The sequence below is a fragment of the Hyperolius riggenbachi genome, chromosome 1, assembly GCF_040937935.1.
Source record: "Hyperolius riggenbachi isolate aHypRig1 chromosome 1, aHypRig1.pri, whole genome shotgun sequence".
Lineage (NCBI taxonomy): Eukaryota > Metazoa > Chordata > Amphibia > Anura > Hyperoliidae > Hyperolius > Hyperolius riggenbachi.
The window spans coordinates 486,414,683-486,437,981 of record NC_090646.1 but is presented as its reverse complement, the minus strand read 5'-3'; the positions used below and the strand labels follow the sequence as shown (position 1 = coordinate 486,437,981).

Genomic DNA, 23,299 nt, shown 5'->3' with positions numbered 1-23,299 from the left:
GCCACCTTCAAGTGCTCCAAAATCCAGTTCTGACACCCATACCTATCGTAGGTGGTTTTGGCAGTGAACAGATGTCAGCATAGGCACACCACACTGACTGGTTTCTGGCTGTGCATCACAATGTAGAGTAAGCTACAGTACACTGTTTTTCCTGACACCTTTTTTTGTGTGTGCACAGCATTAAGTTTTTCAGCAATTTCAGCTACAGTGGCTGGTATTGGACCAGATAGGCTAATTTTTGCTTCCTACATGTATCATTAAGCCTTGGGTACCCGTGATCATTCACCAGACTTCCTTCCTAGAATTTCTTTTGGTAGGTACTAACCACTGCATAGCAGGAACAGCCCATAAGACCTGTCATTTAGGAGATGGTTCCGACTCTTACACCAACCCGTTTACCAGCTTGCAACACATTACTTTCAAAAACTGAAGGTTCTATTTTGCAAAGAACTGAAAAATCACATTGGCGCATAATACTGCTGGGTCATTGTAACGGTTTCTGACAACTGTCCCTGTTGTTTACCGCTAGGGATTCACTGCAGCATAATTGAAATGAATAGAAGCATTTATCTCACGTTGTTTAGCATCATTTGCCATTGATTGCTTAAGCTCCATGTCGTTTGAGTTTTCCCAGACGCTGCACACAGCTTCTGGAGTCTGAGGCATTCAGGACTACATTCTGTCTCCCTAGGACTCTAAACATGAGGTGATGACAAACTATGTCAAATGCTTTTCTGGGCAGCAGCAGAAAAGTGTTTGGCTGCCTGCGACTAAACGACCTGCCATTGGAACTGGCTTTAACAGTCTGCTATAATATACAATTAAAAAAGTTTTCATACTCTTTATTGCTTGTAGACGTATACTGTTTGCATTTGTCCCATGAAAATGTCATTTATTTAAAAAATCACAAGTTCCCCCAGCTCAGAGTTGCTATCAGAGCTGTCATTACATGTATACTGTATACCCTCAAATTAATTCCCAGATCTCATTGGTGAGGGAAATCCTGTCTGTTATGTTTATAGAGTTGCTCATAGACCTTGAATCCTGCAGAAGAAACTCTGTGCTATGTTTTCTAAGTCTTATGAACTGCAATTAGTGTTCAAAAAGAATCTGGGAAGCTTTCACAGCAGTAATAAGCTTCCAGGGAATGTAATTGACGAGCTTCCTAGCAAAGTGAAATACAGTCTATTAACCTTTTCAGTAACTTTATGAAATGACTGTCTTTACTATTATTATTTTTTTGGCTTGGTTAATATTTTAGAGCAGAAGATACATTTTGTCCATAGTTCCACTTTAGTTTATGTGGAACCAGAACCACCAGAGTCTCAAAAATGGCACACAATATTTTTTATCAGTACTGACGCCCCACTGTAGTGTATCAAATGTTTAAATTTCTCTGGCTTAAAACTTGGAATTTCCCATACAAATGGTGATTTCTAAGTCCTCTTTGCTGTGATCAGCTCTGCAAAAGTCACCTGCCACAGGGGTGTCCTTTACTGTCGGTATTGATAATAAATCAGCACAAGTTTATCCCCTGGCACCATGAGTTAGAATTCCCTTATGTCCTTGTGCAGAACCTGCATTCATGCTTTGTAAATAATTTCTAATGATACAAGGAACCCCTATTGGTTGATGGAATACCAGCAGTGTGTCTAAAAATGGAGACTTTTCTGTAAACATGTTGTCCTTGCAATGTACTCATGCCGATGATCTCCCTCCTCCTCAGCCTGGGGGCAAACTGCCAGGGTCATATAATAAGTACGTTCTCCATGGCCCAACAATAACAGTGCAGTCGCTATGTTATCTAGTGATGAGAACAGGTGGCTGGCTCCTCAGCAGATCTTCCATGAGAATAAAAGTATGTATCCACGTTCAAGGTCCACACCTACATCTCACCAGGACAGGAAGTAAGGGGTTGGCTGCACATCCTGAACTGCTATCAGTGTTCAACCCATGCCCTTTTAGCCGGATGCACCACCTGTCTAATTCTGGCGAGCACCTGGCTGTCATCAGCTCACCTCCTCATCCTCCTCCTTTACTGTAAGTAGAGTTGCGCCAGCCCTGCACTCCCCCATCACGCCCACCTGGCTATTTATTCATGCCACCCGGCTGGAATAAGTTTCTAGGGAGCACACTGTGCTGGTGTATAGTGAAGCCACAGCTTATACATTTTACAAGAGTCACACCAATCCAGCATCCATACAGTACTGTTCTGGACTTTCTGATTCTCATCAGTGTATGACATGGATCATAGTTCATACATGCTATGTTTGTCATCTTCCCCTTCTATTTATAGTACAGTTCTGCGTAATAACTCTGTGTTTCATAAATAAAAGACAGTAGTAATAAAGAAAACTGATGGAGGTGTTACTACTTTTAACTCCATTCACTGCTAAGGAAAATACATTTGGCTAGAGTTCCATGTAAACTCTGCTTAGTTTAGAAAATTTGCAAAAATATGCTTAGGTATTCCCAGAGCAACACTGCAGTATACATGCACTTTAATTTTTACTACAGGTTTTTGCTGCAGACACATTTCCTGTCACAAAAAAAGTTGCTAGAACAAAGCCAGTACTAAAAAAAAATCATGATTGTTCCCAGTTCAAGAACAATTTTCTTTTTCGTTTGCTACAGAAACTGAACAGCATTCACCTTGATGGATAGTGTACGGTAGGGGATAAGGTCGCCGTCTTTGAAGTAGGATAACAGAGTTTGATTCATTTCTGGAACCAGTACCTATTAAGTAAGAAGACCGTGGGCTAGACCCCCTAATCCACAAGGTTGTCCTATGAGCGTGCCCTTAGTGGCTGCAGCTCAGTCTCAAGTGCTTTGAATCCGACAGGAGAAAAGCGCTATACAAGTGTTAGCATTTCATTTTTCATTTCATCCTGAAGATGCAGACAACTCATCTATCTCATACACCAATTGCCCAGCCACATTGCTAGAGAAACAAAAGCAGCTCCACAGCTCTCACTGGGGAGATCCCTGTACCTTCTGCAAGGTGTGATGACATATTCTACATGTTCAGGACAGACAAACATATCAATAAAAAAGCTGATAGATGGCTTTCACTTTCAAAACACTGTCCATAAGAAACTGCAAATTGTAAGGTTAGACGTCGACTTTAAAATGTAGGAGGAATTTATTCTGCTAGAAGCAATAAAGAGGAAAAACTTGAAAAAGAACAGCAGTGTAATATCTAGTTAGAGCTCATACCCACCTGAAAACCCAGAAGGCCATTCGTTAATACAGTAGTGTCACATTACACCGATAATTCGCTCACTGCACTAGCTACAAGTACAATGGAATACACTCTTCAAGATTGGACTGTTGACATTCAGATCACTGCACAATTTGGGCCCTGGATACAGGAAGGACTTGTTGAAACTGCACAACACCTCTCACAACCTCAGATCACAAGGTTCATAAACTTGGTCACTCCCAGAGTGAACTTAAAAAACTTTGGAGCCAAAGCTTTCTGTCATGCTGCCCCTACCCTTTGGAACTCCCTACCACATCCAGTAAAAATAGCCCCTTCCCTGGAGTTATTCAAATCCAGACTGAAAAGCCACCTGTTTAGCCTGGCATTTCCAGACTTATAGAGTTCTTCCTCTGTTCCACAATTAACCAATCGACCAATTATTGGTCTGAGCCATGCTTATGCGCTTTGAGTCCTATGGGAGAAAAGAGCTTTACATATGTTATTTATTTGTTTGTTTGTTTAGCAGTACACGGTAATGCATGTTCACTGTGTTTCTCTGTTTTTTAATGCAATGAATGGGGCAACACAAAGGGTCAGGCAAAAATGTGTGCAACAGTGCATTTGGAAAGTGTAATGCAACACATACAGTGGTGTGAAAAACTATTTGCCCCCTTCCTGATTTCTTATTCTTTTGCATGTTTGTCACACTTAAATGTTTCTGCTCATCAAATACCGTTAGCTATTAGTCAAAGATAACATAATTGAACACAAAATGCAGTTTTAAATGATGGTTTTTATTATTTAGTGAGAAAAAAAACTCAAAACCTACATGACCCTGTGTGAAAAAGAAATTGCCCCCAGAACCTAATAACTGGTTGGGCCACCCTTAGCAGCAATAACTGCAATCAAGTGTTTGCGATAACTTGCAACGAGTCTTTTACAGCGCTCTGGAGGAATTTTGGCCCACTCATCTTTGCAGAATTGTTGTAATTCAGCTTTATTTGAGGGTTTTCTAGCATGAACCGCCTTGTTAAAGAGACTCCGTAACAAAAATTGCATCCTGTTTTTTATAATCCTACAAGTTCCAAAAGCTATTCTAATCTGTTCTGGCTTACTGCAGCACTTTCTACTATGACAGTCTCTGTAATAAATCAATGTATCTTTCCCCTGTCAGACTTGTCGGCCTGTGTCTGGAAGGCTGCCAAGTTCTTCAGTGTTGTGGTTCTGATATGAACTCCCCCTTACAGGCCCCTCTATGCACACTGCCTGTGTATTATTTAGATTAGAGCAGCTTCTCTCTTATCTTTTACAAGCTGGATAAATCCTCCTCTGAGCTGGCTGGGCTTTCACATACTGAAGAATTACAGACAAGGGCAAAGCTGTTTGCAGGAAGAAAAGAGCAGCCTGAAACTTCAGTGCATGAGAGATGCAGGGGAAAGAAACACACAAATGATCTCTTGAAATTCAAAAGGAAGGCTGTATACAGCCTGCTTGTGTATGGATGTATTTTCTATGTGTGGACATACTGTACATCAACCTACTTCCTGTTTTGGTGGCCATTTTGTTTGTTTATAAACAAACTTTTTAAAACTGTTTTAACCACTTTTAATGCGGCGAGGAGCGGCGAAATTGTGTCAGAGGGTAATAGGAGATGTTCCCTAACGCACTGGTATGTTTACTTTTGTGCGATTTTAACAGTACAGATTCTCTTTAAGGTCATGCCACAACATCTCAATAAGATTCAGGTCAGGACTTTGACTAGGCCACTCCAAAGTCTTCATTTTGTCTTTCTTCAGCCATTCAGAGGTGGATTTGCTGGTGTGTTTTGGGTCATTGTCCTGCTGCAGCACCCAAGATCGCTTCAGCTTGAGTTGACAAACAGATGGCGGACATTCTCCTTCAGGATCTTTTGGTAGACAGTAGAATTCATGGTTCCATCTATCACAGCAAGCCTTCCAGGTCCTGAAGCAGCAAAACAACCCCAGACCATCATACTACCACCACCATATTTTACTGTTGGTATGATGTTCTTTTGCTGAAATGCTGTGTTACTTCTACGCCAGATGTAACGGGACACGCACCCTCCAAAAAGTTCAACTTTTGCCTCGTCGGTCCACAAGGTATTTTCCCAAAAGTCTTGGCAATCATTGAGATGTTTTTTAGCAAAATTGAGATGAGCCTTAATGTTCTTTTTGCTTAAAAGTGGTTTGCACCTTGGATATCTGCCATGCAGCCCGTTTTTGCCCAGTCTCTTTCTTATGGTGGAGTCGTGAACACTGACCTTAATTGAGGCAAGTGAGGCCTGCAGTTCTTTAGATGTTGTCCTGGGGTCTTTTGTGGCCTCTCGGATGAGTTTTCTCTGTGCTCGTGGGGTAATTTTGGTCGGCCGGCCACTCCTGGGAAGGTTCATCACTGTTCCATGTTTTTGCCATTTGTGGATAATGGCTCTCACTGTGGTTCGCTGGAGTCCCAAAGCTTTAGAAATGGCTTTATAACCTTTACCAGACTGATAGATCTCAATTACAGTACTTTTGTTCTCATTTGTTCCTGAATTTCTTTGGATCTTGGCATGATGTCTAGCTTTTGATGTGTTTTTGGTCTACTTCTCTGTGTCAGATAGCTCCTATTTAAGTGATTTCTTGATTGAAACAGGTGTGGCAGTAATCAGGCCTGGGGGTGACTACAGAAATTGAACTCAGGTGTGATAAACCACAGTTAAGTTATTTTTAAACAAGGGGTGCAATCACTTTTTCACACTGGGTCATGTAGATTTGGAGTTTTTTTTTCTCACTAAATAATAAAAACCATAATTTAAAACTGCATTTTGTGTTCAATTATGTTATCTTTGACTAATAGTTAACAGTTTTTGATGAGCAGAAACATTTAAGTGTGACAAACATGCAAAAAAATAAGAAATCAGGAAGGGGGCAAATAGTTTTTCACGCCACTGTATAGTGGCAACACCAGTCCTTGCAGATTTCAAAATGTGTGCAATGCTAACGCTGCAGCACGATGCATCTATTGGACAGATGAACTAAGAGAGACATATCATATTTTACAATGAATGACAGGTAATCATATCACTTTAGGATTTAGCTTTAGTTCTGTTTCCTGTGCAATGCTTAAAATTGCTTACACTGTTATCCTACAAGTTGCAAAAAAAATATTTATTTCCAATGCGGAATGATATCACTCAGTGGCTAAATCTAAAATAATATAAGCAGCAAGCTTCATGCCTCTAGAGGAGGTTTTACCAGCCCTGTGGTACGTGGTGTTTACTAATAATCAGGAAAAAAATCCCTATCAAATTTACTATTTGAAAAAGGGCCATATTGTAATTTTGTAATTCTCCAAGCGGTTGTACAGTCGATGGCTGCTATGGTCACCAGCTAACGCCTGTTGATGCTGCTTTTCATTCATGCTGCTGCCCCATACTCACCTATCATTTGCCCATCACACACTTGACCGAGAGCCCCAGCTTTAAAAAATAAGCATTACAAATTCCCCCATCCCTGAATCCTGTTTGCTGACCCCTACTAAACCAAATAAATCATATTTTGCAATCCACCAGCTTGCTAAATCAGGCCCGATGTGTTTGCAAATGCAGTACAAAAAGACATATTCTTCTGGATGTGAATATTCCCTACTAATGGTATGTAACACTCGGCTAATCAAAGTCATTTTAGCTGGGAATGCAAGACTGGGACTGGGTCTCTCCTTGCCACTAATATTTGGACTGCTGCCATGGTTTTAAGGAATAATAATTTAAAATTTTGGCTTGTCTAGACATTCATAGCTGGCTACAGACTGAAATAGAACGGTAATTTTTCTAATATTAAATTACAAAAGGGCGTGTGCATCATTTTTTTTAAATGAAAGTGCGGTCGCACTATAACTATTGCTGTCCAGTTATAATTTCCATTTGTACATTATAAATTGCTGGCAAACTTTGTATTTGCCAAAAGTGTTGCTGATTGTGATGGACTGCCCTAGCAAATGAAATGTTAAATGCCTTCTTATCCTAAATTTCCCATTGTCGTTCCAATGCTTGGAGAAGGGTTGACAGATTGGGTATGTTATTTATTTTTGCTGTGCTTGGAATGCTGAATGGCGCTGTTTTCCTCCATTAGTGGCCTAATTAATTATGGTGTCTTTCGGCTGACATTTCTCTTGTGGAGACAGTGCGGTTTTATCAGATTTTTTTTTTAAACTGAAGATTAAAAAATTATGACACAGGCCAAAATGATTGCGGGTCCCCAGGCCTTGTACACACGGGTAGAAAAAATCGTTAGGAATCAACAATGAATGACTCATCGTTTAGATCTGGTTTAACAATCCAAAGCACAAATGATGGCTTAAAGAGGAACTGATCAAGGATTGAACTTAATCCCAATCAGTAGTTGTAACCCTTCTCCCATGGAAAATCTTAACCTTTTCGTTAATAGATCTTCGGGGGGAGGGGGGGTTTGGTTGATATTATGGTGATACCCCTCCCATAGTGTGATGTCAGGACCTAGGTCCTGACAGTTTCTTGTCTTTGAGCCTTGTTGCATGGTGGGAAATAACAGCTGTTTCCAACTGCTAATAATCTGAATAATAATAATCTGAACATTGGTATATCGCTTTTCTCCTGTCGGACTCAAAGCATTCAAGAGCTGCAGCCACTGGGACGTGCTCAAGAGGCCACCCTGTAGTGTTAGGGAGTCTTGCCTTGAACTCCTTACTAAATAGGTACTGACCCTAGCCAGGATTCGAACCCTGGTCACCTATGTCAAAGGCGGTGCCCTTAACCAGTACAATATCCAGCCACACAACCAGTATCTCCATTTGTGCATATGTATACCTATAAAAAGTAACTTTGTAGCCTATCGCATTGTTAGGGGGTGTGGTTATAGATAATGGCAGTTGGTGCTGTCTGTTTTTTTTCATGTCTGCCAGTAGTAAAGATGATTCCGTGCATACTGATTGTGGATCAAATAACATGAATAAATTACATGGCAAATATCAATCATTTCTTGATCTCTCTTCTATTTTTTAACTTCTCACTTTGCGATGTATTGATTTATTTTTTTCCCCTTTTTGCTAAAGTTCCTCATTAAGGGAATGACAAACAAACAATCCACAATGATGCTCAAGCATTTTGAATGACTGGCATGACAGATCACTTCAGCAGATAATCATTAATCGTCAGCAGTGTGTACAGGGCTATACATTATTTTTAAACGATGTGTCCACAAAGTCTGCAGCACTTTGTCTACATCCTGCATCATTTAACGACCCTATTGGTTAACGATTGTTTGGTATTTCTGTTGCAGTCTTCTGCTGTCGTTCACATCAAATCACGTAAGATCTTTTGGATTTGATTGTTGACTGATCGTTCATTGGTCGTTTTAAAGGATTCTATCCTGCAGTGTGTATGAAGCTTTACTGAACCTTGTTGTGATATGCTCAGTGATGGAGGGATTACATGAAATTCTCCTTAGCTATTCATATTACACAGTATGTGGCCATACAGGAGAGGTAGTGTAACGTCTGTACAGGCTTTCCCTGTCCTGTCATTCTTTTTTCATCCAGTCACTGTTGTGGTGTCTACCAAAGTCCAGCATACGTGTCTGTAAAGGGATTGCTGGGGAGACTTAGCTCTAACGTTACCTGATTGGTCTTCAAATTTATACTTCATTAAAATGGTTTCTTTTAAGTGAGCCTTTCATATGGAAATCGTGTTTATTGTACACAGGCAGTGTTGTCTGCCACCGTTTGAACTTAAGAAGGTTTGAAGTCCAAGAACTGAGGAGGCGGGGGAATAAAATGTTCTGCATTTCACTAGCCAAATGACAATATGTCTAAACATTGTGGAAGGAAGCATAGCTCTGGGGAGGTATCAGCATGTAGCTGACCGAGTTATGTAAGGAAACAGTACTGACAACTATTTTAAAGGATTTGTCATTAAATGTACTGTCATTCTAAGATGATTCAGCCACATTGACATGACAGTTAATAAGCATTCAAAGTTCTGGGAGAGTAGGCACAAGAAGCAAAACCAGAGGTAGGGGAGATGGCAAAGCAACAGTTTTGTTTGCTGTTTTACTGGATGTAGATTGGTGCATGCTGCTGATGGCGAACTTAAAGAGACTCCGTAACAAAAATTGCATCCTGTTTTTTATCATCCTACAAGTTCCAAAAGCTATTCTAATGTGTTCTGGCTTACTGCAGCACTTTCTGCTATCACAGTCTCTGTAATAAATCAATGTATCTTTCCCCTGTCAGACTTGTCGGCCTGTGTCTGGAAGGCTGCCAAGTTCTTCAGTGTTGTGGTTCTGCTATGAACTCCCCCTTCCAGGCCCCTCTATGCACACTGCCTGTGTATTATTTAGATTAGGGCAGCTTCTCTCTTCTCTCTTATCTTTTACAAGCTGGATAAATCGTCCTCTGAGCTGGCTGGGCTTTCACATACTGAGGAAATTCAGACAAGGGCAAAGCTGTTTGCAGGAAGAAAAGAGCAGCCTGAAACTTCAGTGCATGAGAACTGCAGGGGGAAAGAAACACACAAATGATCTCTTGAGATTCAAAAGGAAGGCTGTATACAGCCTGCTTGTGTATGGATGTATTTTCTATGTGTGGACATACTGTACATCAACCTACTTCCTGTTTTGGTGGCCATTTTGTTTGTTTATAAACAAACTTTTTAAAACTGTTTTTAACCACTTTTAATGCGGCGAGGAGCGGCGAAATTGTGACAGAGGGTAATAGGAGATGTCCCCTAACGCACTGGTATGTTTACTTTTGTGCGATTTTAACAATACAGATTCTCTTTAAGCCATGTTCACATGCTAGATAAAAGGCCGTTGAAACGTTCAACGAACTACAGATTTTGCCGTTTCCGACGACAGTCGTCGTAAAAAATATAGCGACCAACAGCGGGTATTCTGCCTGGTAGAAGCCCCAGGGAAGTGAAACTCCTTTTTTTTTTACTTTCCTTAAGGTTTCCTTTTAGGATAAATATAAGAAAAGGGGCTTGTTTTACTAACATCTTTAGAAATCTACAAGCATCTCCCTAAGTGATCCAGAAAATCTGCACTGGATTAATAAAACATTGTGTGCCATTAAGTGGTTAGGATTTTGCACCCTCACCTAGGCTATTCAGGTCATAGTGCGGTGTGCCGATAACCAGTGCAGCTTGGAGTGCTGCCACAGTACCAGTGTTGTAAACAAATACACAAAATGGCTGCCTTCTCCTCCTACTACATCAACTACATCAACTACTGGAATTTAGTTGATGGCCATGCTCAGTTTATTTAATCATATCTATCAGCTGTAGTTTTATTGATAGCCAAGTTGTGCCTTGTACAACTATTACCTGATTCTCGCACTCACTTTAATTTGACTATTGCTACCATATGTATGGTCTTGTAAGTGAACCACACATGCTTATTCTTTACTCTTCTGAATCTTCCTTGTTAATAAATGTGTCCCTATTTTGCATTACGGTACTTTGTCAGAGAATTGCTTTGGAGCTTTATCCCTGCCAGTTGCTACGCTCTTAGCTAACCGTATGTTCATCTCACATTTCTGTGGGTTTCTTTTAGGCACTCCATTTTTTTCCCAAGTACCCAAAACATACTGGTAAGTCCCATTTGTGGTCTAAAAATAAAAATGACATGTGGGGAGAAATGTTTATACTTCTCTTGCCAGTGTGCCCCCCTCTGGCCCCAGCTACTCCCTCTCTGGATCAGGGTTTCTCCCTGTTTTGTGCTGCCACCCTTGGACTTTGGTAATTGGGTAGATGTCCTGTTTATTAATGTGTCTTCATCACCTTCCCATAGTGTGAGGGCTGTAAGGGCTGGGGTTCACTAGAAATAGTGATTTTGTTTGGAATCACTGGCAGTTCTAAAGTGTGGATGAAATAGCTCCTGTAGGTCCTAGGCCTTAAGGGCGGGGCGTGGCGGCCATTTTCAGTTGGCAATCTGAGGAACTCACTGGAGCAGTGTTCCTCCCCAACCCTGTCCTCAAGGCCCACCAACAGTGCATGTTTTGTATAGATCCACAGAGGTATTTAATCAGCTCTGCTGCAACACTAATTACTCCACCTGTGATTGTGTGTGATTTCCTGCAAAACGTGTACTGTTGGTGGGCCTTGAGGACAGGGTTGGGGAACTCTTTACTGGAGGATACAGCAATGTTTGGTGAAAAGAAATGTCCAGACTGGGATCAGATATGAGGACTATAGAGACACTCACCTGGGACAGTAGAAACCTTTTTCTCCACCAGTACATTTTCCTGTTCGGTCTGAGGCTCTGCATCAATTGGCTTCCTGCTAAAATTGGCCCTAGCCTGAAGTAGAGATAATATATTGTGAGTGCCTTTCAGGGACAATTAGAATAGAGAAGTGTCAGCTGTAAAGTGCTGCAGAAAATGTATCGGCTTCTAATAATAATCAACACAGCGCTTTTGTTTTTTTCATTCCTTTTAACTATGGCAGCTTTTGTTATGGGAGTGAATTCAGGCAGCAGACAGCACAGCCGCTAAGCTCAGGATTCATCCTCAGAGATTGTATGTGATGCCTAATAGGGGAAATATCATCTTTAATGAATAAGCCAGTAATGATCATTTAGTAATGAATATATTTAGATCCTTATAAATCAGCTCACTAACGACGTATGATTTTCCTTAAAGCCCACGTTTAGGCACTCCCTTTTTATATGCATTTAATACAACACTGGTTTAACATTAATTGTGCATGAAATAGTTTCGTAGAAAAGTTGCAATTTCTATCAAATAAAATACCAGCTGTACCAATTGCCCTAAAGACCTTCATCTGAGAAAGCAATCACTCTTCCCCCTGCATGCCCATGTGACTAAATAGGAAGTGATGCAAACTGACTGGGAGTGAGCAGGCAGCTGTAGGGCAGGTATTTTTCCGTTCTATTTTTCAAAAACTATGGTATTATTTATCTTTTTTTTAGTTTTATGAATTTAAACCAATGTTCTATTACATTAACAGAAAAAAACTGCGCCGGAACTGAGGCTTTGGGTATGTGCATTGGCACTCGTAATTGGAGCTATGCACACACTATGAATGATTTATCCCTGATATCCACAATCGTTGTATTCTGCCTAGCTCCCGGCTAAGTAGCAAATTCTGGCCTATGGAGAATGGTGGGAAAAAAGACAAGCAGTAGGAGTACCTGGGGGAATTGCAATGAAGGGAATTCCAGCAGATGACTGAAGAAAAGGCTTCAGATGTTGGGTAACACAGACACACATACACATTGGCTGTCATTCATAAAAGCATGTGCAGTAAAAAAAAAAATCTGGGAGGGAAAATACATTCGGTATTTTCGACTTCTGTGTGCTAATTCATAAACATTTTCAGAATCAGAATCAGAAGAATCAGAATCAAATGTATTCTCGCCAAGTACACGCAAGAAAAGCAAAACATACAAGGTCAACGTGTGAAGCAGGGCTGCTCAAGCTTGGGTCTTGGGACGGTCAGAGTTTGCGGTTGTGAGTAAGGTTTGCTAGAGTGTCTCAGTGGTCTCGAGTTCAGTGAGTTCAACAGGAGAACTGCTTGGGGGAAGAAGGTGTTCATGCGCCTGGTGGTTTTGGAGGGGATGGATCTGAAACGGCGTCCCAATGGCAGGGGCTCGAAGTAGAGTCTGCCCGGGTGGGAGGGGTCGAGTAAAATTTTGGAGGCCCTTGTCTTCATTCTCATGGAGTAGAGGAGATCTAGCGAGGGCAGGTGGGTGCCAATGATCTTTTCTGCTGCGTTTATCACTCTGTGGAGTCTGTATTTGTCCCTAGCGGTTGCTCCTGCATACCAGACGATGATGGAGCAGCAGAGGATGGATTCAATGGTCGCGGTGTAAAAGCTGGTAATTTTCACCGCTGCGATAGAAATGCGGTGTTTTCCCGAAGCCCAGCTATCGGTAACATTGTTACAACATTGCTACATTTCTGTTCTCTGAGCAGAGGCAGCATTACAATAAAAGAGGCATCCACAACTTCCCTTTAGATGTGCATTTTTTGTTATACTGCCTCTGCTTGCCCTGAATCTGCTCTGTATCTGTCTATTAGTCTTTGTAAACAATCTAACTAATTGCCACACCTTAGCAGAACTTCAAGAAACTTTACACATGCAGGCTTTCTGATGTGAAATACACCTGAAAGCAGGTACCCAAGAGGTTAAAAACACAGCCTGGGATATTTATGGGAAGCCTTGTTTGTTCCGATCGCTCTGCTGCTGCCTGGGAGATCCGTCTCCATTAACTTTGCTGTTATCGCTCTCTTATCACCTCTTCAAAGCAGGCGGTATTCTCCGTGCCATTACCGCCTGCTCTAGTCTTTATAATTTGACATTTGCTGACATTTATTGACGTGTTGAGTTAATCACTGCATAAGGCGGTAATTTACCTCACTGTTCGGGAATTTCAGCTTTTCATGCAGTAACCTCTTTTATGAATTGACATTTTGCTAAGAGCTCGGTTAAGTCAGCTGTTTTCTGCATCACCGCATGCGGTAATGCTTTATGAATGATAGCCATTGCAGGTGTTACAGTGCTTTACTGTGGCTATGATACAAAAAATTGGGCTATAATCACCAAAATCCAGGTAGAGACCCAGTAAATTCCTTCACCTCCAAAAAAATGAGTCAGGTACTTACGCCACCTGCATATCAAAATATGTTAAATAATTTTTCATAATTAAAGTAAAACATTATGAAAGTACCTAACCACTAATTTAAAACATTAAATTAATGTCATTGCTGAATAGTTATACGGTGAAAGAAATGGCTTAATTAGCCACGAATGTCACTGTAATCCACGCTCACATTGGGCTCTATTCTCAAAGACTTCCCGCATGCGGTAAAGTCAATGCGGGAAGTTTGCGACCAAAATTCCGTCAAGTTGACATTCTCAAAATGTTCCGCATGTTTTTTCCGCATGTGGAAAAAGTGCGGTAAAAGTGCGGGATTCATGCGGAAAATTTTCCGCAAAAGTCGGTATTTTCCGCAATAAAAAATCAATTCTCAAAAATGTTCAGGCGCATCATTTCGTCGTTATTTACCGATTTTTTTAACACCTACAAATAGTAGGTGATATATTCCGCATCCCATTGACTTTAATGAAGTGTGGAGGCTTAAGGGCTGTGCTTGATGGACTAATTTTTTTTTTAAACACTTTTTCATGCGACCTTTTTACCGCATGATTCCCGCATGAATAATGGCTGTTTCCGCATCTTTTTTCCCGCATGCGGAAAACATGCGGAAAATATTAGTGAATATGGAAAAAAATGCGGAGTTTACCGCTGGCGGAAATATAGCGGTAAAATTTTGCGGTGTTTTTGCCTGTTAGTGAATAGAGCCCATTGAGATGCCAAATCCCACAACCGTCCCATTTTGGGCAGAACATTCACGGATCCCGCCCCCCTTTCCTGTGTCCCGCCTCCTTCTTACAAAATCCTGTTTTTAAAACATTAATGTGCACTTGCCTTTTACTTTAATGCAGAGCTACTCAGCAGTAGCTCTGCGGGTTGCTGGAGAGAGGCAGAGCCGACTGCAGCCTCTCTCACTGCTGCTTCCTGTGTCCACGGAGCTCCTAGTGTACAGAGCTTTCATGCAGCCAATCAGATGCTGGCTGGCTCTACAATTCTATGGACAGCAGGTGGCAGTAGTGAGGATGGCTGTAGGAAGCTGCACCTTTCCTGCCAGCCATAGATGTCGCTGTCCTGCATTGCGATTTGCGAAGCCCAGGAGGATGGAGGGACGCCAGAAAGCTGAGGAGGACAGCCTGGAACAGAGCAGGGAGAGGAGAGTCAGCAGAGAGGGGTAGGTGAAACCAGCACACACCATACATTACCACCCACTACAGCTGTGCAGTCACTGACTGAGCACCCAATGCAACCTGGCACTCTCTCCATGTCTCCCTGCATGTCTTCCACAGTATATGTCACTGATTATACCCACTGCCTGTCACTACTTGCCTGCCACTAGAACCTGTGGATCACTATCTGCCTGCCATTAAAATCTATCACTCCCTACCTGCCACTAGAATCTACTGCTCCCTACCACCATTGGAGACTGACTTTCATTGCAGATAACTATCTACCCACCACAAGATTTTGAATATCACAACCTGCCCACCAATAGAGTATCTACCAACCTGCTACTAAACATATCTGACCACATTCAGCTTACTGCAGACAAGCAGATATATGTATTTCTCTAGTAGTATATGTCAATATGACCCGAAACTTTATTCTGATCCCTTTTATGACTTTTATTCTTTTAAATTATTCATGGTAAGCGTGATAAGGGGTGTGTTGGGGCAGGGCTGAAGATGCGTAGGGGGCGTGTCTAAAGGTATCCCTGTTTTGTATCTCAGAAAGTTGAGAGGTATGGAGATGCGGAGAATGCACTGACAGCGTCTCAGTGCAGTACCTTTACTGACTCAGCGCAAACGCTACACTGCAGTCATTGGCATGACGACACTGACACAGCAGAGACATGTCACTAAGATTCTGTTTCGTTACTGCACAACATCGCAGTGTTGATTAAGGTGAAAATCAATGCAAATTAAGTTACTTATTTCACTTTATTCAGCCAAGTGACTAGTTTAACACTAAACTAAAGATGAGAAACACAAAGAATGTCAAACATCTATTGTGGGGTGACAGATCTGCAAGGCTTTCCAGAGTCATCTGCCCCATTTACATATCATAATTTGAAAAGGCATATGGCCGTTCAGGTCACTGGACAGAGAATAATGATTGCAGTTCTGTTGTGGGAGACGTGTCTCTCATGAAACAGATCTTGCCCTTTTCCTCCAATAAACTCCTTGTACTACAAGCTATTCCAGTCTTGTAAAAGACTGCCAGACTAAAGCTACGCAGACCCTTTACAGGAAAACTCAGCTGAAACGATTATAATTATTATTTAGTACTTATATAGCACTGACGTCTTCCACAGCACTTCAAAGAGTATGTAGTCTTGCCACAATCATTTGTGATCATCTCAGGCACAAACCTAGAGTGTGTGCAGGCAGAGGTGGCCTTTGAGTACGCGGGGCCTGGGACGAGTGTCATATGTGGGGCCTAGAGCCAAAGGTGTAGGCCATATACGGTATACCGTACCAACCCGCCCTAATGCAGTACACCTTTTTATTGTTTAAAAACAATTAAAGGGACTCCGAGCTCAGACTAGATTCAAAATTTGAACTTACCCGGGGCTTTCCGCAGCCCAGTGCTGGTCGGGACGTCCCACGACGTACACCCGGGTCTTCTCCCAGGGCCTGGGCAGAAATGGCTGGCCAACGGCTCCCGCCGTACTGTCTCGCCGGCCGCCGTGATGACGCGAGGTGGCCGGCGTAGTGACGTCAGATGTGACGTATCAGGAAGAGGAGCCCGACACTCGGGCCCAGTGTCGGCCGGGAGCCGCCGGCCAGCCATTTCTGCCCAGGCCCTGGGAGAAGACCCGGGTGTACATCGTGGGACGTCCCGAGCAGCACTGGGCTGCGGAAAGCCCCGGGTAAGTTCAAATTTTGAATCTAGTCAGAGCTCAGAGTCCCTTTAAGGCCACTAAGCCAACCAATATAAGAACAATTACAATACATAATGTAATCAAACAGCCAATGGTACTACCATTTGCCGTTTGATTACGTTATTTATTGTAATTATGCTTATATTGGCTTAGTGGCCTTTAACTGACTGATGGGTGCTAGGCTGAATGGGAAGTTTAAGTTTGTGTTTCTATCCAGACATGCTCCCCAGCCAACCTAGCATCCATCTCCAGCTCCCAAGCCAGCCTAGTACCATCCTCAGCCAGCCTAGTACCTATCCACAGTCAGCCTAGTACCCACCCACAGCTCTTTAGCCAGCCTAGTACCCACCCCCAGCTCCCCAGCCAACCTAGCATCCAGCTCCCCAGCTAGCCTAGTACCCATCCCCAGCACCCCAGACTGCCTAGCATCCATCTCCAGCTCCCCAGCCAGCCTAGTACCCACCCCCAGCACCCCAGACAGCCTAGCATCCATCTCCAGCTCCACAGCCAGCCTAGTACCCATCCCCAGCTCCGCAGCCAGCCTAGTACCCATTCCCAGCACCCCAGACTGCCTAGCATCCATCTCCAGCTCCACAGCCAGCCTAGTACCCATCCCCTAGCTCCCCAGCCAGCCTAGCATCCATCTCCAGCTCCCAAGCCAGCCTAGTACCATCCTCAGCCAGCCTAGTACCCATCCACAGTCAGCCTAGTACCCACCCACAGCTCTTTAGCCAGCCTAGTACCCACCTCCAGCTCCCAAGCCAACCTAGCATCCATCTCCAGCTTCCCAGCCAGCCTAGTACCCACCCCCAGCGCCCAAGCCAGCCTAGTACCCATCCCCAGCTCCCAAGCCAGCCTAGTACCCATCCCCAGCTCCCAAGCCAGCCTAGTACCCATCCCCAGCTCCCAAGCCAGCCTAGTACCCATCCCCAGCTCCCAAGCCAGCCTAGTACCCATCCCCAGCCAGCCTAGTACCCAGCTCCCCAGTCAGCCTAGCATCCATCTCCAGCTCCCCAGCCAGCCTAGTACCCATCCCCAGCACCCCAGACTGCCTAGCATCCATCTCCAGCTCCCCAGCCAGCCTAGTACCCATCTCCAGCACCCCAGACAGCCTAGCATCCATCTCCAGCTCCACAGCCAGCCTAGTACCCATCCCCAGCTCCGCAGCCAGCCTAGTACCCATCCCCAGCACCCCAGACTGCCTAGTACCCAGCTCCCCAGCCAGCCTAGCATCCATCTCCAGCTCCCCAGCCAGCCTAGTACCCATCCCCAGCACCCCAGACAGCCTAGCATCCATCTCCAGCTCCACAGCCAGCCTAGTACCCATCCCCTGCTCCGCAGCCAGCCTATTACCCATCCCCAGCTCCGCAGCCAGCCTAGTACCCATCTCCAGCTCCGCAGCCAGCCTAGTACCCATCCCCAGCTCCCCAGCCAACCTAGCACCCAGCTCCCCAGCCAGCCTAGCATCCATCTCCAGATCCCCAGCCAGCCTAGTACCCACCCCCAGCACCCCAGACAGCCTAGTATCCATCTCCAGCTCCACAGCCAGCCTAGTACCCATCCCCAGCTCCGCAGCCAGCCTAGTACCCATCCCCAGCACCCCAGACTGCCTAGCATCCAGCTTCCCAGCCAGCCTAGTACCCACCCCCAGCACCCCAGACAGCCTAGCATCCATCTCCAGCTCCACAGCCATCCTAGTACCCATCCCCAGCACCCAAGCCAGCCTAGTACCCATCCCCAGCCAGCCTAGCACCCATACCCAGCTCCCCAGCCAGCCTAGTACCCATGCCCTAGCTCCGCAGCCAGCCTAATACCCATCCCCAGCTCCCAAGCCAGCCTAGTACCCTCCCCAGTCAGCATACTACCCATCCACAGTCAGCCTAGTAACCATCCACAGCTCTTTTGCCAGCCTAGTAACCACCATTAGCTCCCCAGCCAACCTAGCATCCATCTCCAGCTTCCCAGCCAGCCTAGTTCCTATCCCCAGCGCCCAAACCAGCCTAGTACTTATCCCCAGCTCCGCAGCCAGCCTAGTACCCATCCACAGCTCCCCAGCCAGCCTAGTACCCATCCACAGCTCCCCAGCCAGCCTAGTACCCATCTCCAGCTCCCCAGCCAGCCTAGTACCCACCCCAGCACCCAAGCCAGCCTAGTACCCATCCCCTAGCTCCGCAGCCAGCCTAATACCCATCCCCAGCTCCCCAGCCAGCCTAGTACCCTCCCCAGTCAGCCTAGTACCCATCCACAGTCAGCCTAGTACCCATCCACAGCTCTTTAGCCAGCCTAGTACCCACCCCCATCTCCCCAGCCAACCTAGCATCCATCTCCAGCTTCCCAGCCAGCCTAGTACCCATCCCCAGCACCCAAGCCAGCCTAGTACCCATCCCCAGCTCCGCAGCCAGCCTAGTACCCATCCACAGCCAGCCTAGTACCCATCTCCAGCTCCCCAGCCAGCCTAGCATGCATCTCCAGCTCCCCAGCCAGCCTAGTACCCACCCCCAGCACCCCAGACAGCCTAGCATCCATCTCCAGCTCCACAGCCAGCCTAGTGCCCATCCCCAGCACCCCAGACTGCCTAGCATCTATCTCCAGCTCCACAGCCAGCCTAGTACCCATCCCCAGCACCAAGCCAGCATAGTACCCATCCCCTAGCTCTGCAGCCAGCCTAATACCCATCTCCAGCTTCCCAGCCATTCTAGTACCCATCCCCAGTTCCCCAGCCAGCCTAGTACCCAACCCCAGCTCTTCAGCCAGCCTAGCACCAATCCCCAGCAAGGAAGGTGTTGTTGTTAAATTAACAGACATGCCAGCAAGCCTAACATCCATCCCCAGCCGGCCTAGCACTTATCCCCAGCCAGTCTGGTACACACTACTAGCTACCCAGCCAGCCTCTATGTATCCCTAGCTCCCCATCCAGCCTAGCACCCATCCCCAACCAGTCTGGAAGCTCCAGCCTGAGCCCCCTCCGGCTTCAAGCCATGCTCCACTGACTGACCTAAAAGCCCCTTGGGCTGAGGCTCTTGCACCTAACTTAACCCTTTCCTTCACCGCCACCAAAATGGGCATGGCAGGCATGATTGCGGGGCCCCCTTGGGGTTTGGGGCGATCGCCCCACTTGCCCCCCCCCCCCTCCAAAGGCCGCCTCTGGTACAGGTGTCCCCAGTGTCACTGAAGTGGCTGTTAATTAGTCACACTGGATCACTAACCAGTGACCTCAATTTGTTCCTGTGGGCACTGCTATGCTTTTGGGATTCCTGCAGTGGGCCACTTCCTACTCATCCTGTCCTCTCCATAGGTGAGAAGAGGCTGCCCATCAGTGAGTCAAGCAGTGTGTTTGTACAGTTTGCATTACAAAACTGTCACTTGAAATGATCAAAAAACATTGTTTTGGGCAACAAAGATTCAAAGGGTCTAGTCAGTTACATAGTTACATAGTTATTTTGGTTGAAAAAAGACATATGTCCATCGAGTTCAACCAGTACAAAGTACAACTCCAGCCTGCTCCCTCACATATCCCTGTTGATCCAGAGGAAGGCGAAAAAAATCCTTACAAGGCATGTGTGATGATTTGCTCAGCTGCCTGTGCAGACAGGCAGCCCTTTGACCATTGTGTAAGTTTGCATGCTGCAGGACTCTGGAAAGAAGAGTTTCTGTCAGTTTTTGCAGCTTGTGCTTGCAGAGGAATTTGCATACGTTGTCATGCAAATTGCCTGGCCACATTCATTGGAGGCGTGTACTATAAGTACTATGTCTTTCCCACAATGCTTTGCTGGTCATTTCCCTTCCATGCTCAGTTCCTGATGGACACTGCTGGAGTGTCAGCCATTGCTATCTAGTATAGTTTATTCCTGGGGGTTGCTTTAGGCTCCCCTTCTAGCCCAGTCAGGTTGTATTATCTGTATTGCCTGTTCTGTCTTGTCTTGCCTGTTTGCCATTGTCCTGTCCCTATGGTGGTTGACAGGAAATGGTTCTGATCTATGTTCTTGGAGTATAGCTGGTGCAGCGGTTGCTGCCAGCTATCTCTTCTGTTCTGTTTCCTGGGATCGCGCTAGCTACTTTGTGCTAGCGCTGGGGATCCTTCTGTTCTGTTTCCTGGGATCGCGCAAGCTACTTTGTGCGAGCGCTGGGGATCCTTCTGTTCTGTCTTGTCGGTCGCGATTGCGCTGTCACCAACGGCGGTTGATAGCGAATCGTTCTGTCTTGCTGAGATCGCACTAGCCGCTAGCGTTAGCGGCTGTGGATCTTTCTGATCTGTGTTCCTGCTTGGATCACACTTGCTCTGGCGGAAGAGCGGTGGATCCTTCCTGCCTAGTTCTTGTTTTTCGTGTGTCTGTCTTGTCCGCTGCGCTTGCTACAGGCTCGGTGAGGTAACCGTTAAGCAAGCGCTCGCGTCCCCTGTTTCATGTTTGTCTGTTTATGGTTAGTTAGGCGTGCTTGTCTCTATTGTGCTTATCACGTGGAGATCGCGCATAACCGCGTGCACTGTTGCGAATGAGTGCGGTGTTCGCGGTTAGCTAGCGGTTGTTATTTTCCGTATCTCCTTATTGTATTTGCTGTGCCTTTGCTACCCTCGTATTCTATTCTGTTCTGCCTTGTGTCACGTCTCGCGATCGCACCTCTCGCGATCGCGTTCCTATTTCGTATCTGCTGTTGTGTGTGCGCGGTCGCGGAGTGGCGACTGGATTGGCGCACACACATACAACCTATCCCTTTTGCTCAATCTCATTCGCAATCGCCTCTCTTGGGATTGCGTTCTGCGCTTCGTACAATTCCTGTCTGGCACTTGTGGAGGTACAGAGGATTGGTTCCTCTGCACTCCCCAGCGCCATCTGCCGACAGGAATTTCCCTCTACAGGTGCATAGCACCTTTTGCTGGGTTCCTGCAAATTATACGCTTGTGGAGGATCTCCGCCGTGTCAGCGCACGCGTTGTGCGCTGATCACGGGGAAAGTTCCACAATCGTGACAGCATGGTCCAATTAGCCCCAAAAGGGAAAAATTCCTTCCCGACTCCAGATGGCAATCAGATAAAATCCCTGGATCAACATCTGTCATCTGTGATACTGTCTGAGCCACTGCTGCTGGCCACGGTGGGGTACAGAGCTGTTTATCCCCATTCCAAAGCAAGAGAATCCTGGATGTGTTTTTTGTTTGTTTGTTTGTTTGTTTACAGCACTGCATTGTTTGCAGTGTGGACAGTACAATCAATCTATATAGTACAGCAAAGTCCCCGTCATCCGGAATCTGGGCAACCGGAAGTATCAACTAACCGGCACTCCTGAGGGATAACGGGGACCTTTTTCGGGGGGCTGTGGGTGCTGGCAGGCTTTGAAATACTTACGGAGGCACCAGCGATGTCTGACAGTCTCCCTCTATCTCCCCGCAGGCTCCTAGCAGCTTCCGGCATCTGTGTACAGAAGCCAGAGTGCCACATGACCCGATGCTGGTCAGCTGACACTCCGGCTTCCATGCACTAGGGAAGCGAGCGATCCCAGCCGGTGGACGTTTGTGTATGTGTGTCTGTATGTGCTGCCATCGCTTGAAAACGCCTTTACTGATGCCAACAAAACTTGGTATACAGATCCTTCACTACTTGGAAAAATATGTTTTGGGGGGTCTTACCCCTGTGTACCACAATCAGCCAATCAGATTTCACCCATTCACGTTGATTGGAAATTTTAAAAGGCTGCCATTCTCACAGTAAAAAAGCCAGAATCCCCAAACTTGGCACAGTTGGTCACTAGGTGACCCTTATTAATATTCAGGGAAGTGAGTGGAGCCTAGCTATAACAGTGAATCAAAATTCACCTGTTGCTTTTCGTGGGGAATATTTAAATTGCTGCAATTCTTACACTGTTAATGGCAGAGCCCTCAAACCTGCTACAGTCGGTCATTGGGTGACTGGGATTCAAATTCAGAAAAGGGGGTGAAGCCACAGCCAATTAGATTTGTTTTATTGATTTCAAAGGGAAAATGTAAACTGCTTCCATTGTCACATTATTGATGCCAAGGACCCCAAATCTTACAAACTTGGTGTTTCAATGTTAGAAAACTGGACGGACCCAACAACAACCAAATACATACTCAGGCAATGCTGCAAGTAAACAATAGGGGGTGCAAGTAAACAATGCACACCCAACTCTTTTATGCCATCTCTATGAAGCAATTTTTCATATGGTATGCTTTATGATATGCAATATATTGATATGCAAATTTGTAACTGCAGAATTTACTATAGCATAATGTGCTGTCTCTTGTCTACAGTTTTGTCCTCACGTTTATTGCCTGATGAAGACAATATATATACTGTACAGCGCTGCGTAATATGTCGGCGCTATATAAATACTAAAAATATTAATAATAATAATAATGAAGCAGGCTGGGCCTGCGAAACGCGTTGCACTGTTTTTGGGGTACCGTATAGTAAATGTATTGATTTATATGAAGACAGGATCTCGTGTCTGCTTTTGGGAGGCAAGCCCACCACTTCCTCCAAGCAATTTTTAAACATTTTATTGACTTTTATCCTGCTGGCGCCTCTGTTCTACATACAAATACTCTGTGT

The 23,299-nt window shown here is 45.1% G+C and overlaps 1 protein-coding gene across 6 annotated transcripts in view; it reads left to right on the top strand.

Moving 5' to 3' along the window:
* Window positions 1-23,299, top strand: part of CARMIL3 (capping protein regulator and myosin 1 linker 3) — a 157,649-nt gene that overhangs the window by 12,862 nt on the left and 121,488 nt on the right. The window lies entirely within an intron of this gene.